The sequence below is a fragment of the Artemia sp. Qi Xiang Cuo genome, chromosome 16, assembly GCF_049724085.1.
Source record: "Artemia sp. Qi Xiang Cuo chromosome 16, ASM4972408v1, whole genome shotgun sequence".
NCBI lineage: Eukaryota > Metazoa > Arthropoda > Branchiopoda > Anostraca > Artemiidae > Artemia > Artemia sp. Qi Xiang Cuo.
In genome coordinates, this window is record NC_142809.1 from 58,177,403 (window position 1) to 58,194,818 (window position 17,416).

Here is a 17,416-nt window from a genome sequence, read left to right on the forward strand (position 1 = left end):
GTTAATATCGCTCCTTACTTTCAGTTAAAAAAAACTTGTTTTTGTTTAATTGAATTTCTGAACGTTTTTAAATTAATGCAGCTTCGATTTTGGCTCACCGTAAATGAATAATTAAAGCGAAATTTGCATATTAATTTTACTTTTGTTTTTGGCTAAATGGCTTTTCGAAATTTTGTTCTGGCGTGACTTACGAATTAACTTACGTAACAAACTTCTATATTCCTATATTTTTCTTACGTATGTAAGGGAGTTCACCCCCTAGTCAATTCCGCGCCCTTTACGCTAAAGTTCAAATTTTGTTCGAATCACAAATCCCTGAATCACAAAGGCCGGTTAATTAGAATAGATAGCTCTTTTGAAAGTACTAAGAAAAGCTTTAGCGTAAAGAGCAAGGTATTGACATGGGGGCGAACCCCCTCATTTACGTAATAATTTCTGTTCGTTTTAAGTTTTAATGTTGCTCTTTCCTTACAGTTGCAAAAAACTTTTTTTTTGTTTAATAAGATATTAAGCACCGAAAGTATTTTCTTTTAAAGACAGAAATAAGAGGCAAATATTACTAATTTCTTTTTCTAATAATTATTAATGTCTTTTTCGTAGAAAGTGTGTAAATCCCAGAAAGTTAATGAAGAGGTAGAATTCAAAAAGGTATCATCTTAAAAGGTAGAATAAAGAATACTAGAGACAGTATAATTGTACTATTATATTTCCCTTAAAAGGTTTTTTGTTCTTTACATTAGGGTTACCCAAGGGTGTTAATTCATGAAAATGAAGGGAAACGTGAGCTGTCAAAATTTATATTCAAAATCCATGAGGAGTGATTCTGTTTTTTTTTTGTGTGTGTGTGTTTTTTTTGCACTGGAAATACCAAATACAGCTCAGGCCATGAAGAAACCTGAACTAAAACTTCTGAACCAATGGAACCTCAATTGGGAAACAAATCTGGCTGTCTTGATTTTTGACATCCTGTTATATTTTATTTTTTTTAACAAAAAGAAATATTTTTAATAAACAATCTGAAAATAAATTTATTTATTCAAGTAAGCACTTTAATCAAAGTACATCACAATAATTTTTTTTAAGTAGTCGACTGATATTCGGCTATATTCAAGGTTGTAGCAGGATGGGGGGCAGGATGACTTCGCCCCTATAGAATACCAAAAAATATGCAGATTCTCGATCTCTTTAAATAATTTTCTCCCGCCCCGTCCATCTAAAATTCTACTGTAAAACAATTATTTTTACAGTAGAATGTATTTTTACAGTAATAGTTTTATTAAACTACATTTAATAAAACTATTAAATGTACAACAATTTGTTGCAAAATTTTGTCAAATGATAAATTAGTTAGCCAAAAATCTTAATTCTTCAGCAGAAAAACCGGAAAACCATTACAAATACAGTACTCCTTTTGTTAACAAATAAAAAAATAATGTAAATAAAAAACGAACAAAAGTTAATTATAAAACCTTCTAAAGAATGAAGTTTCTCAGAGAAAAGTAAAATTTTCCTTGCCCAACCCTTTCCGTTCCTCTCTTCAATAGTTTTTGAAATTTTCAACTCCCAAACCGCTCCCAAGACATTGTTAACATGTTATTTCGAATACCGCAACACACAGTGTCTTTCGATTTACCTTAGCTTCCCTCTCCAGGTCAAGATTATAATTAAGTAGCTTCCCTTAGCTTCCCTCTCCAGGTCAAGATTATAATTAAATAAGTAAGTAAGTAAGTTTGACAGCACTAGACCCTTAAGATCCAAATCGGCGGTGCTGATCTCCGTTTCTTGGCCCTTCAGCCAGGAAGTGCAGTGGGGGGTTGGGGGCCAGCCATCCTGTGCTCTCGCACGCCCTTCCTGCTTACCTTCCCCAGATTTCTCTAGGTACCCATTTAGAGCTAGGTCGACTCTGGCTAAGCTCACACAGTCACACCACTGACCCGCATCCCAAACCAAATAAATGGCCACGCCAGGGATCGAACCCGTGCCTCTTGGACAAAGAATTCTCAACCCAGCGCACATTCACAAGGCCAGGACGGTTTAAAATTTTCAACTCCCTCTCCCGAACCGCTCCCAAGACATTGTTGACATGCTATTTCGTAATTCCATTTGACTCTCGAATACTCTCTCATTGCTTCAACTTGATCTCTTAGGACATTCTCTAGAAATTGTAATAATTTGAAACGTCAGGTCTATGCAGCGTTTTTTCATTTACTCCGGTGCTCTTATCGTTTCCAATGTATACTATTGGAAAACTAAGGTGATTTTGGCCTTATGAGCAACCCGTAAGAGCTTACTCGAAATAAAATTAATTAGGACCAAAAAGCATTTTGATAAGTTTTGTGACTCACTCCCCTCTCTATACCAGCAAATTGTACCATTTTTTGGCCCAAAAAATGATCTTCGAAAGTTTCGGACTAATCGAACACTAAAGATAGAACATGTCCCGTTTTCCGTTATAAATTTTATGTGTAAACAATGGACAACTTCTGTAATTTGCAGCCCTTGCCCAGGGTTTTGGAAGCCTTATCACCCCTGGAAATATATTTGTTAAATCATTTCAACTACTTTGAACAAAACCGGTATCTCAGAATTTTGATCGTATGGCTTTGGGACTGTGGGGGCCAGGTGGGAAAGGGGGCACAGAAGGGGAATAGTTACCCTTCAATGGCTTTTGACTCTTAAAAGGCAAAAGAACTTCGAATATCCTACTCATTTCAGTGACCCTTTGCCGTTGTGCCAATATGCCCTCTGAACAAAAATGCCCTAAAAGTTTCAACTTAGTATCCTTAGCCGTTCCTGATATGCAAAATTTTCTGCTTGTGTTATTCACAACTGCCCGCTCGGTTCACGCAATCACATATCTCTGTTGTTACAATTACAAGCATCCAACAAGCTTTACTGAAATTGGAAGCAGGGTTGCCACCAGCTCAAGAAAAAAAATCCATGGCAAGCGAAAAAATGCATGGCTTGTCCATGTCAGCCCATCCCCAGGGTTGCCACCAGCCGAAGAAAAAATCTAGGGCAAGCACTATTGCTAAAGATACGAAAAAAATTGACGCTTCGCGTTGCTCGCAGGTACGGCTTTTCGATGACATACATTTTCGTTAATATAGATGCAAAGCGGAAGTGCAGATTTTGTATTTGTTTTCATATGATAGTTTGTCGAATGCGCTGAAATATTTCAACGTGTCTCGCAAACCAACAAATTTTAGAATATTCCTTCCTTATGGAAAAACCGTGAGTAAATGCAAAAACCGTGAGATCGCATCTGTGTGAACCAACAGTAAAGCAAGGTCCTGACCAAAAGTAAATAACCCTAAAAGAAATCGGAAACTGCCGTAAGCACAATGCTGGTCTCAAATCAGGGTCGATCCTCGCGTCCGTTTTCTTCTGGTTGATTTCTTCGTATGAAAAGATAGGCGATTTGGCCAGAAGAAAACGTTTGCATGAAGAAACGTGGGGGGGGGCGGTCTAGCCTGATTAGATGCACTCGACTCTCCTACTTCTGGTACGGTTATCTACTTTTGGTTCTGACAGAGCGGGACTCCGCTCAACTACTCAACTGTATTGTAGCATGTAGATAAATGGCGTTCTGTCGCTAGGTGATGGGAATCGAAAACTGTTGTGATTTCCCTCTCTGCTGATAGAAGTACTGTGTTGCGCAAAAATGAAAAGCTAACTGGCCTTGTGCCTTGAACAGAACTTAACCGATGCACGGCATTTGGAAAATATAAAAAAAAAGAAAAAATTATATATGTATTCTACATTCTATAACCAGTATTCCAATCCCAATCAGGAAGGGTTTATTCGTGAACCTCAAATAACAATAAAGACGCAATTTTGCATAGCATAAATACTGACACGAACCTTGTAAATCCATATCATAATTTTGGAACACCGACTCAACTTTGGGAGGAATTTGGCAGAACATAGAGTCAAGATTTTCCATGACTTCGTGACGAAACTTGACTTTCCTTTTGAAGGGCTAACGAACCGGCCGTCAGCGGCCGAATTAACGCAGCTATCACCAAATTCTATCTAAAGCTTGACCGGATGACTAAAAATAAAACTAACTGGAACAACTAGCTGTCTAAGCATAGAGTGTACTATCACGGTGTGGCTTTTAGGATTTTTTAGTCTGTGTCAAAAGTAAGAAAAGGGGAGAACTAGAGGTGGTGATTAGGTGCGACAAAAAGCAGGGGCAGATTTATTATTTTTCTTTTGGGAATGGTTAAACCCGGTCAAAACAAATGACATGCCAGAGGTTTAGAATTTCCGTCACTTCTTCAGCATGTCAGCTGGAACGCCATCTGTGGCCACAGATGTAAAAGTAGTGAGACAGCTGGTTGCTAACTCATTTTGGCTCGCCGTAAACATTGGTTTTCTGAGCGACGCTAATTACGTACGATGTTAAAAAAAATCCTTGTTATTGAAAAATCCAAGGAAATCCATGGCGTGTCCAAAATCCATGGCAGGGGTTGAAAAATCCATGTTTTCATGGATAATCCATGGCGGTGGCAACCCTGGTTGAAACCCTCGTTCTCACCCGGCAGAGAAGGTCTCTGCTCCGAACACCTTGTTAGAGCACCGAATGAACTTCATCTCACCTCCAGTTGATATTTCAACTTATTTTATCCAATCGATGGTTTACTAGTTGGCCATATAACGTCTGTGCAAAAGGGAGGTAAATCTGCAGATTATTTTGAATCCTATAGGCCAATCACAGTTGTTTGTAATGTGAGCAAAGTGTTCGGTTGTGTTATATTGCCCATTAACACTTTTGAAGATTCCGGTGAAAAACAAATCAGTTTCTCGAAGGGTCTTGGCTGTCAACATGCCCATCGAATTCTGTCTAAGATCCTTGTTGATGCGCAATCCAAGAATGATTCAGTGTTCCTTTGTACAGTTGATATTGCAAAGGCTATCGATTCCGTGAATCATCATTAAGCAATTGCTTCCTTGATTAAAGCGGGAATTAATAAAAGTGTATGTGCGACGTAACTTTACTGCTGCTCTAATTCTATTTAATTATTTTTAATTAAAATGCTGCAATTATTTTTGCTAAATGGGATTCGAGGCTGAGTGTTCCGATCCAAATAAAAGTGGGATCTGCCAAGGGAGCGTGCTATCGCCCAGCATATTTTGAGTCGGCTATTGCTGGCGTTCTGGATGGCCTTTTGCCCACTTCGTTTCTTAACGGTGAGAAGATAACGTATCTCGCGTGCACTGACGATGTATTGCTGATTAGTAGAACGCGCTATGCTCTTCTATCGAATCTTGATAGGTTCTTGCATGGTTTTTCTAGTATTGGTCTGCGAATTAACAGTTCGAAGTGCAAATATTTAGCGTTTAACTTTAGCTACCCAGTTTCTGTTTCTATCGGTGCTTCTGATATTTCTTCTGTTGATTCGTTTATGTATCTGGGAACACGGTTCGCTCGTACGTTACGTCAGACAAGAGAGGCAATATGTCGTCAAATAGTGGAAAATTTCCGGTATATTTATGAATCGGATGTACCTAATCGGGGTAGATTTTGCCGGAAAGATCTTGGAAAGATCTTCTCGTCCTGTGTTGCGCCCCACGTTACGTGTTTGTCGGGAGTACTCCTCCTCCAGACAGGAAGAAATATATCGCGTCTTAGAAAAATTATTTAAAGTTTTGAAAATATTTCATATATCTTCCTTTTAGGCACAGTAATTCAAAAATAATTCTGAATTTCCATGTCCTGGGTTGTTTCATCATTTGGATAGTATTGAGCTCCGTGTTAAGCATAAATCAGCATCAGCAAAGCCGTGCCTCGTGCCTCTTTTTTTGTGAATAGTGCTTTAAGTGATTTTTAATGTCTACTTTTTCTTATATCTTATATACTCCACTTCTTCCTTTGTATTTTTATAGTGGGCTTGTAATTAATTAAGTAAATAAAATAAATAATACCCTTAACCTTTTCGGACACCCAGCATCAGACGTGCCTCCTTTCCCAATAAATTAAACCTATATGTTAGCAATGAGGAAGTTGCATAATTTTCAATCTTTGCCCCACAGGATTTGAGGATCATGCCATTCCCGGAGGCACAGTTAATGGATCTTTTGACTATTGTGAACAAAACGGTAGTCTCCAAAATTGATCGGATGACTTTAGAGTTTCAGAGCCAGGGAAGTCAACGGAAGTAGAGAAATGTACGCTCGGCTTTCACCCACTGTATGTAACGGTGGCTGAGCTTGTAGACTCACAACCTGACTCCCATCATAAGCTATAGGAATAGTCACATGAGGACTCTTGCACTCGTCTCGAAGGACATAGGAATACAATTTAAGTGGACCATCGACTCGATTAGGGTGGCCCAAACAGAGGATGGGGAGGGCAGCTAAAAAAGGGTGTGGATGGCGGCTGGTTGCCCCTTTCTTGCTAACCTGTCGATAACACACCAGCACACATTGTGGAGACAGTTTGCGCTGCCTTTGATTCTGATTCCAAAATATTTTTCGATTTTGATACCAAAGAAGGTTTTTGATTTTCGAGGAAAAAGGTCAATTTCTTTTTTCCTAGAAAAAAGTAAATCCCAGAAAGCTAGTGAACATAATGATCGGAAAAAGGGGGATTAATGCATACCAGGGACCAAGGCCTTATCCAGGAGGGGTGTTACTGGGTTTGACCCCTCCCCCCCCCCCCCCCAAAAAAAAGAAGAAGTCTGAATTGTAAAAACGTAACAAAAATGCAAATAAAAGTGTTTGATGCGTTTTCTAAAGTTTTTGTGTCGCCCTCCCCGACAAAAATATCCCCTCACAAAAATCCTAGATACGCCCTTGCCAGGGACAATTCGACCGTATTTCTCCTGATAGCTATCTTGCTTTCAAACTACGGTTACCTGCGTCTATATAGAAACATATTTCAAATTCAAGCTTCCCAAAGACATGTCAACACCAAAAAGGTTTTTTATTTTTGAAGTAAAGAAATGTCATGCTTACATGACAGTTATATAGCATGAGTAAGCAATTGGACGTGTGTTCACAGTCCCAGTCAATTAATACTAAAAGCAAGAGAGATAACAGAAATTCCAAAATATTTACTTATACTCTCAAACAGCAATAAAAGTCAATAGAACATACATTCCAGGCGGGAACCCAAATGGCCGGCAAATGATTCAATTGAGAATAGGTTGGAGCGAAGGCTTTAGAATTTCTATACTTTGGATATGTTCCAGGGATTTGTCTCGTAGAAACATTAGTGACTACAAACATGGACTATAAGAAAGACTTTCAAAATAGTAAATTCTCCATTAAAACATTATTCATTCAAAAGCTAAATTTTATTTATTAATACGGTAAACTCATTAGCCCATTTATTAATGAGGGGTTGATTTAGTAAGCTTAATAATGCTGTTAAAATGAGAGTTACAAGTTGGGACGTTTGTCGGAAAATATTTGAGGATGCAGTAATGTTTTGGATAATTTTAGGTATGGGTACAAATTTGAAAACATATAAAATTGAATGGGGACTAGCAAAATACAGGAACCTAATCGAGGAATTTTGAGAACTTATAAATTTTTTCAGGGGGGCTTGTCTCCCTTCAAATTCCTTACTACGTGCATGGATTTTTCCAACAGATCCTCATTTCAATAAGCACAAATACATATAAAAAAAAAGATGCAAAATAAACTAAGTAGAAAATTTTTCGTTTCAAACAGAAAATACATCAGATGTGAAAGATATAACAAAGGAAAGAAACAGATTCTGACGCCAATACCAGTAAAGTAAATGCAGAAACAGTTACCTATGGGTAACAGTTGCGAAGCAACACAGACGATAATGTACATTGTACTGGCCTCAAAACTTTTCAAAGGGTGAAGTTCTTCTCTTGGATGTGGGTGAAAAGAATGGTGCCCTTCTTTCTTGAAAGGCACACCATCCGGCAACGACACTCGCTTAACCCCATCGACACTGGAAAACCAAATGTACCTAAGTACTGGAAAACCAACTGTACCTAAGTACGGTTGGATTGGTAGCCCTCCTCTTGAAGCCTTAAGATTTTAATGGAACCAGAAATACAGCCTCGGGCGGTTGGATACCCTCTAGACTCCATAATTCCTAAAGGTAATTCCCTCTGAACCTTATTGATCAAAGTGACATCAAAGTGGGGACTCGGGACGTCCTGACCCTAAACCAGCCCAGTTGTAAGCTAATTTTATTTAAAAAACTAAACAAAAAGGTAAAGTGACCATAGCTTGACTGAGACCATGGTGACGAAGGTAAATGACATCCAGATGAAATAATTCCGAAAGATTGAACGTGTCAGATGATTAGACAGAGTATGGAGCCCGGAAATCCTCCGGTGCTTCAAACTACCACCCCTATCTAAAGAGTCGGTGTCTAGCTCACTGCTTTGGTATGGCCATCTACTTTAATTATCCTCGCGAACTTCCCCCCGACTCATCTTTGACTTTGACGCAACTGCAAATGGTTAGAGCCGCCTCAGAGAAAGACAATGCACCAGATGGGTGGACGCCATTTGGAGTCGGCTTACTTCCCATACAGACCCAAATGAAGCCCCAACCCTTGCCCCAACAGACCGTTCTGGAAAAGAATAATGCTAATGACATCTGGTTCCAACTATGCTGGTGACGCTCCCGAGCAAGAGCTTTCAGTAACATAAGTCAAAACTCTGCAAAGTTCGGTTCGGGTCTGGATCTCCACCCCCCCCCCAAAAAAAAATCGAATATCAGCTCTTTTTTCTCACTAAACTTCGTTAACATGTGATAACCACTCCTAGCAAGTGTCCTGATTGCAAGAACAGAGGGACACCCTCTCCCAACATGGGACAAGTCAAGTTCAAGCTTCCAACATAAATAACTAGGACACTTCTTTTACTTTCCACCAAGTTTTGATGAAATGGAACAACCTGTTCCGGTAGACGTCGTGCTGACAAAATTTACCTCAAACTTCAGAAATGGTTAGGACTCCCCAAAGACTTATACAAGACACAAAACTAAGTTTCCAGAAAGTTTTGTTGAGATGTGACACTATTTCTGGCGGACAGCCCAACGAAATTTATTTTGTGATAGACACCTATAAGACCTAACCAGGATGAACACTCTTACTATAAATAAGGTTTAATAGATAAGCTTCCTTCTCCGTCCCCATGCCCGAAAGAGGAATTCTTGTTGCATGTGTGTGTGTGTGTGTGGGGGGGGGGGGGTTATCCCCAGAGGCACAGTTATTGCACCTTTTAACTAGGCTAGACAAAATGGATATTTGACAATTTTTATCTGATGTCTTTGGGGGAATAAGGTCCATTATTAGACTACTCCCCCTCCAATAACTTTTGACTTTTATAGAAGGCATTAGAACTTTTATTTTCCAATGCAATAAAGTTGCTCATCTTATGACTAACTAGTGTAGAGTGACTAGAATATCAGTCATTGTAGCATATTTCCCTACAGAACCAACTGATGGATACTAGTAGTGACTCACATGAATTTTACTGACAGCTACTGGCAGGGGCGAATTTCCAACATTTTATTGGGGGGAGGGGGAGGTTTGAGGGGTCCATATCCAGATAGTCAAGGATATATAATATTTTTTTTTCTCTACATTATTGGGGGGGAAACTGACCCCCTCCCTTGCCCCCCCCCCCAACGACGCCCCTGGCTACAGGAACCAATAGACAGGGTACCAGGTAGAAATATAGTATATTTTAGGAGATTTTAATTCCCAGGTTGGTAGAAATAGGGATGGATGGTATCCTAGCCTAGGTAAATTTTGGTGTAGGAAACAAAAATCCATCATCGGACTGCTCCCCCTCCAATAACTTTTGGCTCTTATAGAAGGCATTAGTAGTTTTATTTTCCATTGCAATAAAGTTGCTCATCTTGTGACTAAATAGTGTAGAGTGACTAGAGTATCAGTCATTGTAGTATATTTCCCTACAGAACCAACTGATGGATACTAGTAGTGACTCAGATGACTTTTACTGACAGCTACTGGCAGGGGCGAATCTCCAGCATTTTTATTGGTGGGGGGGGGGGCAAGAGGGGTCTATGTTCAGATAGGGAAGGAGCATGGTATATATAATAATTTTTTTCTCCGCATTATTGGGCGGGGGCAACTGGCAGCCTCCCTCGCCCCCCTCCAAACGAAGCCCCTGGCTACAGGAACGAATAGACAGGGTAGCAGGTACAAATATGGTATATTTTAGGATATTTTAATTCCCAGGTTGGTAGAAATAGGGATGGATGGTATCCTAGCCTAGGTAAATTTGGTGTACGAAAATAAAACAGTAATGGTTACAGACTGCTGAGACTTCTGTAGGTATAACAATCGAGTTATAATCAATACAGTATATGGTCATAAAATGGCCCATGAGTTAGTATGATATTCAAATGGTGGTAACGCAACTTATCTTATTGATTATTTTATTGTAAACTGAAGTCTGGTAGGATCGACGCAAGATATTAGGGTATATAGTCTGTGAAGTCGCTAATGGTGTCTTAGGGAATAAAATTTAAAAAAAGTGGTAGGAATATTAGTGAAAATGCTTTATGTCTAATAGAAAGGCGGAGGGGCTTGTACAAGAATTATTCGAGTGATAAAACATATGAAAATAAAAGGAGTGTAAAGAAAGTGGAGAAAGTATTAAAATATGAATAAAGGAGGTGGGGTATGGAGGCAATATAAAGAATTGCTGAAGATCTGGAAAATGCAACCAGACGGCATAATAATAAAATATTGTACTGATATGTTAATAAACTATAAGGGAATTGTCAATCTGGACTTGTCCCAGATAAAGAGAGAAACATGGCCATAATTAGGTATAAGGAAAGAGTTAAAGAGAGATGACTACTACTGAAGATCACGAATATAATTTTTGAAAAAGGAGAAGTACCTAGCGATTTCTTCGGCAGCCAGAAAAATTTATGGTTGCCGTTATCATGCCGTATAGCTGCCCTCAGGGCGGTAATGAGAGAAAGGTTGATATGGCTCGGGCAATCATTTTTCCCCTTTAGGGAAAAACAAGTCGCTGGTCGTCCTCGAATGGGGTAGGAAAAAGTTATAAAAATTTATAGTTGATATACCATATAGTTTGTCATATTACAAGGGTTTAATGGTTCCATAAAGCTTAAAATAAACTCATGATTAGCAACAAGTCGGCTCCGCCAGTACATTTCACTTCCCTGGGCAAAACAGCAAAACAGGGTTTAATTAGTATTAAAAACATTGTCAAAGTCTTGCTCAGAAATACGTGTAATATAGTTCAAATATGGTCATCAAATGGCATTTTTTACATAACTATCTTGCAAACTTTTTGAAACTACTTGATGAAGTCTGTAATCAGCAAGCTTCAAAATAAAAATTTTGATATTAAAGGTAAACACTCAAGAAAACTTTAATATTTACAAGATCGCAACTGAACTTGCAATAACTAGATAAAATCTTAATAAAAACAAATGTACTTTTCTGGAGCAGTATATTTGGTAAGATTTCCCTTTCCCCTTCTTATATGCATGTTTAACACGAACTTTAAGACAGAAAAGGCTATCTTGTAGGTTCCGTTGATTTTGAATTGAAGTTATCAAGTATTTTGCAGTAGGTTGCATACATAGGTTGCATCTAGTCATGGATAATTGTAGACAGAGAAAAGCCATGACAGATAGTCCAAGTAATTGAGGGGCAAAAGTTCAAATCGCTGGGGCACGGGTAAATGGCAGAAGTATGCATAACTCTCTTATTGGACACATACTTGTTTGTTAGATTTTGGAAAGGCATGCCTGCCTAGAGTCTCAGGCATGTTGACCAAGAATTTAAAATTGACATAAGACCGTTAGATTGCCAGTAATGAGAGGCAAACAAAGTACGCCCGCCTATGGGCTTGGGCTAACTTGCAATAACTAGATAAAATCTTAATATAAACAAATGTACTTTTCTGGAGCAGTATATTTGGTAAGATTTCCCTTTCCCTTTCTTATATCCATGTTTAACACTAATTTTAAAACAGAAAAGGCTATCTTGTAGGTCAAAGCTTAACTTGAAAGAGCCAAGAATAAGATAAAAACAAAGAACATTTCTGCCAAAAATTGCTGTTCCCCAATGCATCTTTAAAACGCTACAAATAATATTTTTCTCGAATATCTTCCTAAAACACTATAACAGATTGAAAGTAAAGAATTATTCTTGTCCATGGAACTCGAGACTCTAAAAACAGAAGTCTGATCACAACATTAGCCTCAAAAAATTTGGCGATTATATTGATTCCTAATATAACGACTTCATTAATTAAAATATTTTCTGTATTTAATATTTTCGCTAATGCTGTCAAGCGTTGCCAACGCGGTATAATTGTTCCGTTTATGATAAGATGAGGAGGTCCTAGTACAAACCAGTACATTTTTGGTACTATCAAATTTTTCCTTAAATTTTGGTGTAACTTGCTCCTTCCAAGCTCAAGTTTTAATTTATCGAAAATTTTCCTCTTATTATGGAAAAATCTTCCCTGTGTCCGAAAGATGAAATCCAGCACAAAATCCAATGAAATATCCAACGTTGATTGTCCGAAAGCTAATGTGCTAGATCTTCTGCCCACTGAAAGAGATTGATTGGGAAGAATTAGTGAAATTAATCGGTTCTTTTTTCTGAACCAGCTAAATAATAAGAGTAGGCTTATACAATTTGATTATTCAAAGCCTTTTTTTACTCAATTGATTTAGCTATATGAAACTTCCAGAGGTAAATTTGCAGTTGCCTACATAAGTTAGATAGTATGAAAGTAAATATATCACTTTATGTATTTTCTTATGCTTTTTCACAGGGTAAAATTCTAGATAATGGAATTTTGAAAAAGTGACTATGCTTCCATTTTCAGTATACTTTTCTCTGTTTTTAGTTTAGAAGATAGAGTATTTGTTATTTGAGTAGAATTTTGGTAAAACTATGGACTAGCCACTCTTTGCTATCTTGGAAAGACGTTATGTTAAGAAAATGGAACTTTCAGTAGTGAATCCAGGGCTTAAAATCATATGTACTTGCATGATAAAGCCCCTACCACTCAAGTTGTTCATTCCTTGATGCATTATAGAACCATCTTTCTTTTGTTAGCTTCTTTCAGCTTAGTGTGAGACAAGACAAAGAGAAGTGACGGAATAGGTGGAAAATATATAATTTGGCCTATGTATTTGCACATTAAGGGGGGGTAAGAGTAAAGTATTTGGACAGTGTGAAGTTAGAAAACAATTCTTACTACATATTATGCACAATAAATGTACCAAACACATTAGCCATGCAGACCTGCTATACTTTACCCCCACTCCCTAATGTGAAAATATATAGCCCAAATTTGTTTCTAAAGCAGTATATTTTTATCTTACTTTGATATATTTCCTTACAACTGAGCATCAGAGAAACATAAGAAGAACATTAGGTAGAGGAAATATCATACAAGTGACAAAGCATACTCCAGGAATGTAGTCCTATTGCCAAGTTACTGGGCTGGAACCCTCCTGGTTTCTAAGTAAAAAAATTTTGCCTACTTGACACACCACTCAAATTTTGACAAAATATCATATATCTAAATTTTCATTTTATTTCTCCTGTTTTATTTTTGAAATCGCAATTCCTGTTATTTGGCTTTCCCTGTACTTTGATTTAGCTGAAGAGTAATTTTATAAGGTTTCACTTTTATAATACTAAGATTTTAAAGGTCAGCAGCTCAGCACCCTCTAAAGGAGAAGGAGTGGAGATATGTACTTCAGTAAACATGGAGCAATCCATATTATTCGCCTACAAATAAATTGGACATACCAACTGATAACCTTTATTAAGCCCTTTCTGAATATAATAATCACTTTTCTTGCAAATTCAATTTGGAGCCCTAACCTGTCACAAGGTGGAAAAAAAAATCAAAACAAACTTTCCATTTTACAATCCACTATGTATCTTCTGTCAGCTTTGATATTTGTTTTCTATTTACGCTGAACAGCAGTTTTAAGTGGCCTAACAGAATAAGAAGAAAATATGGTAGAACTTGTTTGAATTTGTTATATTCAACTTGTTCAGGATAAATAAATGTTAGTTAATTATATAACTTTTACAAAATGTATTTGTGATTAAATAGTAAGTTTGAAATCAAAATTTTAACCATTTTTTATACCCAAAAACTTTTGAAAGTATCAGTTTTAAGGGTCCAAAAAGGGCTAAAAATTTGATTTGGAAGAAAAGTAATTATTATATTCAGAAAAAAAGGTATTGAGTGGTATGTTCACTTTATTTGTAGGTCAATAATATGGACTGTTCTATATTTACCAGTACTTAAAATTACCTTTCCATGATAAACTTTATTCTGTAGATTTATTCTAGAAAGTGTCATTTCCCTAGCCCACCCCCTTTCCAAGGTAGAAAAAAGTTGCTCATCTAGAATATTTCCAGGGTATCAAAGGTCAGTGCATTTAGGAAGGAAATAGGTGCTAAAGTTTCTTCCCAAGAGATAGGTAATGCTCTTGATAAATCTCTGAAAATTGGATTGACCTAACTCAGCTACTTTGCAAGATTGTTAAATTATAATTCATTGCCAAATGTAATATTTTTAACAAAGCAATTGTATCCCATCTGTCCATCAATCACTGGTTATAGCACCAAGCTATACAAAATTTTAATTCATTTCATTATTTATAGTAATTCTGCTTTCATGTAAAGAAAGTGAATCCTGTTTTCATGATACAAAAGCATAAAGAAGAATAAATAATAGGCCTTGTCCAATTACTGGTACTTTTAATTTGTTTTGAAAAGGAGTTATTTCCACATCAGTAATGCAATTGTTATTGGTATTCATTCTCAATGGTGAGCTTTCAGCAGACATGGCCAATGTTCCAAGTGGTAGGGATTGATCTACAAAGCGCTAACAAGAATTGTTTTATCTCCAATAATGACTTCTCATTGCTGTTATGATTGATAAGACACTAAAAACCTTAATGTCAGCTGCAATAAGGCTTGGATGAAAATCATTAGATAATGAAAGAAAGGGAATTGTTATAGTAGGCCAATTACTAATTCTTTTCCTCAATAAATATGTAGCTAACGCTTGGAAAATATGCAGGAGTTTCTTTTGGGGGAGGGATCATCCTTTGGTAAGAGTGATTTAAGACAACCTCTGCAGTGATATCTGTTAAAACAATGGATGAATAGAGTTCTGAAGAGGATTTTAGGAAGGGCTAAACCCAACGATTTGTGTGTTGATGCTAACATAAGAGTAATCAAATAGGACATGTATCTCTTAATTTTATGTTGATGTTCTTTCAATATGCTCAAATTAGTGCTTTAAGCATGCATCTCAACGTGTGGGATTACAAGTATCATCATCATTAAAATTATAGACAAATCTAATTGAAACAATGGCTGTGTACTTTGTTTCATACTGGTAATTTTAAAATTTTTAATGTACATCTAGTTGAATATTTTACCCCCCAAAAAATCCCAAGGGATCCATCTAATTTAAATCGCAAATTTTATCAATTTTGAATGTTGTACTTTATCTTAATTTGCACCTTGCAGCAAATTAAGATCCATAATTTACTAACAACTACTTAAGAAAGAGTTCTAACTAAAAAATAATTTGTTCATAACTCTATTACACTGGATAAGGAGGAGATCATCAGTATTCTACATATGGTTTCATCATACTTGCAGCAAATGTTAATGCTTCTTGAAATAATGGAAAACCATCTCCAGCAACAATATACTCTGATTTCTGCACTGGAATGGAGTGGCAGTAGCTATTTTGCAGAGGTAAAAATTTGGATAAATTTTTGAAACTACAAAAGTTGTGTTTAAAAATCTGGTGAGGCATGAGGTTGCCCCACTGATTGGAGCCATTTTTACAAACCACCCCCACCGTAGTGTTATTAATAGATGCAGCAACTATTACTGCGTCTTGAAATAATGGAACACCATCCCCAGCAACCCTAGACTCTGATTTCTTCACGGGAATGGAGTTGATGTATATACTTTGCAGAGGTCAAAATTTGGATAAATTTTTGAAACTACAAAAGTTGTGTTTAAAAATCTATGGAGGGATGGACTCACTTCCATTGACACTACTTATATATTCAACCCCAAAGATAGTGCCATCACTACAAGCATCTCTGTGATAGACACTGAAAAAATATATATATATTGAGACCATATAGTTGTTCTTGCCAGTAGCTATTGGCAACAGTAGATTAGTCTATTAATTTTGTCTCCTTTTTACAGTCTAATATAAATTGCCTTGTTTTGTACCGGAACATGATTTTTTTTCAGCGCCCACATGTGTATTGTGACATTCAAATGACTCCAAATATATTTTCGTTCGTTGGTAAACCTGAGTTGTTCAGAAGCCATTTTAGGATCTCCCTTCCTGCATTTGGTGTTCTTCTCCAATTGACTGAGAACTATAAATTACAAGGCTGGTCAGAGGAGGTTGAGTGCTGCGTGCTACTTGCCTGGTTAGCCACAGGTGCTTCTTACAGGATGGTTGGACTTGCTTCAGGTATACCAGGACAGAGTGTTTGTGATATTGTGCGCAGAAAACTCAATGTATTGCTTTCCCTCTGTCAACATGTTATCAAGATGCCTACTGGGGCTGAAGTAAATTTGATTGGAGAAAATTTGCTGAAAAAGCAGGATATAGTGTTTTTTTATGTACTGCTGGTGCCATTGATGGTACACATATAAATTGTCATGTGCAAGCAGACCAAAAGGTTCCCCACATTAACCGCAAAAAAGCAAACAAGTATCCAATTACAGGCTGTCTGTGATGCAGACAAGACATTATTATATTCTTGAATGTCTTTGTTGGATATCCAGGATCTGTCCATGATGCAAGGGTACTAAGAAATTCAGATTTGTTTAAGGATTCATTGTACCCTCCCCAGGGACATTTCCTGCTTGGGGACTCTGGTTACCCTTGCCTGGTAAATCCTATATCCTTAATAACACCCTTCAGAGGACCAGAAGCAGCAGGTGATTATTTAAAGAAAAATTTTAATACTGCATTGTCAAAGGCTCGGGTCTGCATAGAAATTGCCTTTGGTCTGTTAAAAGTTAGATGGAGATCCATTTTTGACAAAGACTTATCAGTAAAAACACACAATGTGAGTAAAGTAGCTATGTGCTGTTGTATCCTACATAATGTTTGTGTAACTAACCCAGGTGACTGGTCAAATTTTGATGTAAGTACTAGTACTGAATCAAATCTTCACTCTAGGAGCAGAGTAGATTACGATGATGAAGCAGCTGGTGTGGAACGCAGAAATGAATTATTTGCTCAGTTTTTGACTCAAAGAACAAGGAGTAATTTCACGCCAGTGCCGAGCACTGACCACATCTACTTTGGATAACTATGGAAATTTGATTCATATGTGGTCAAATTTTTTTATTATTTTTAATTACGAAATG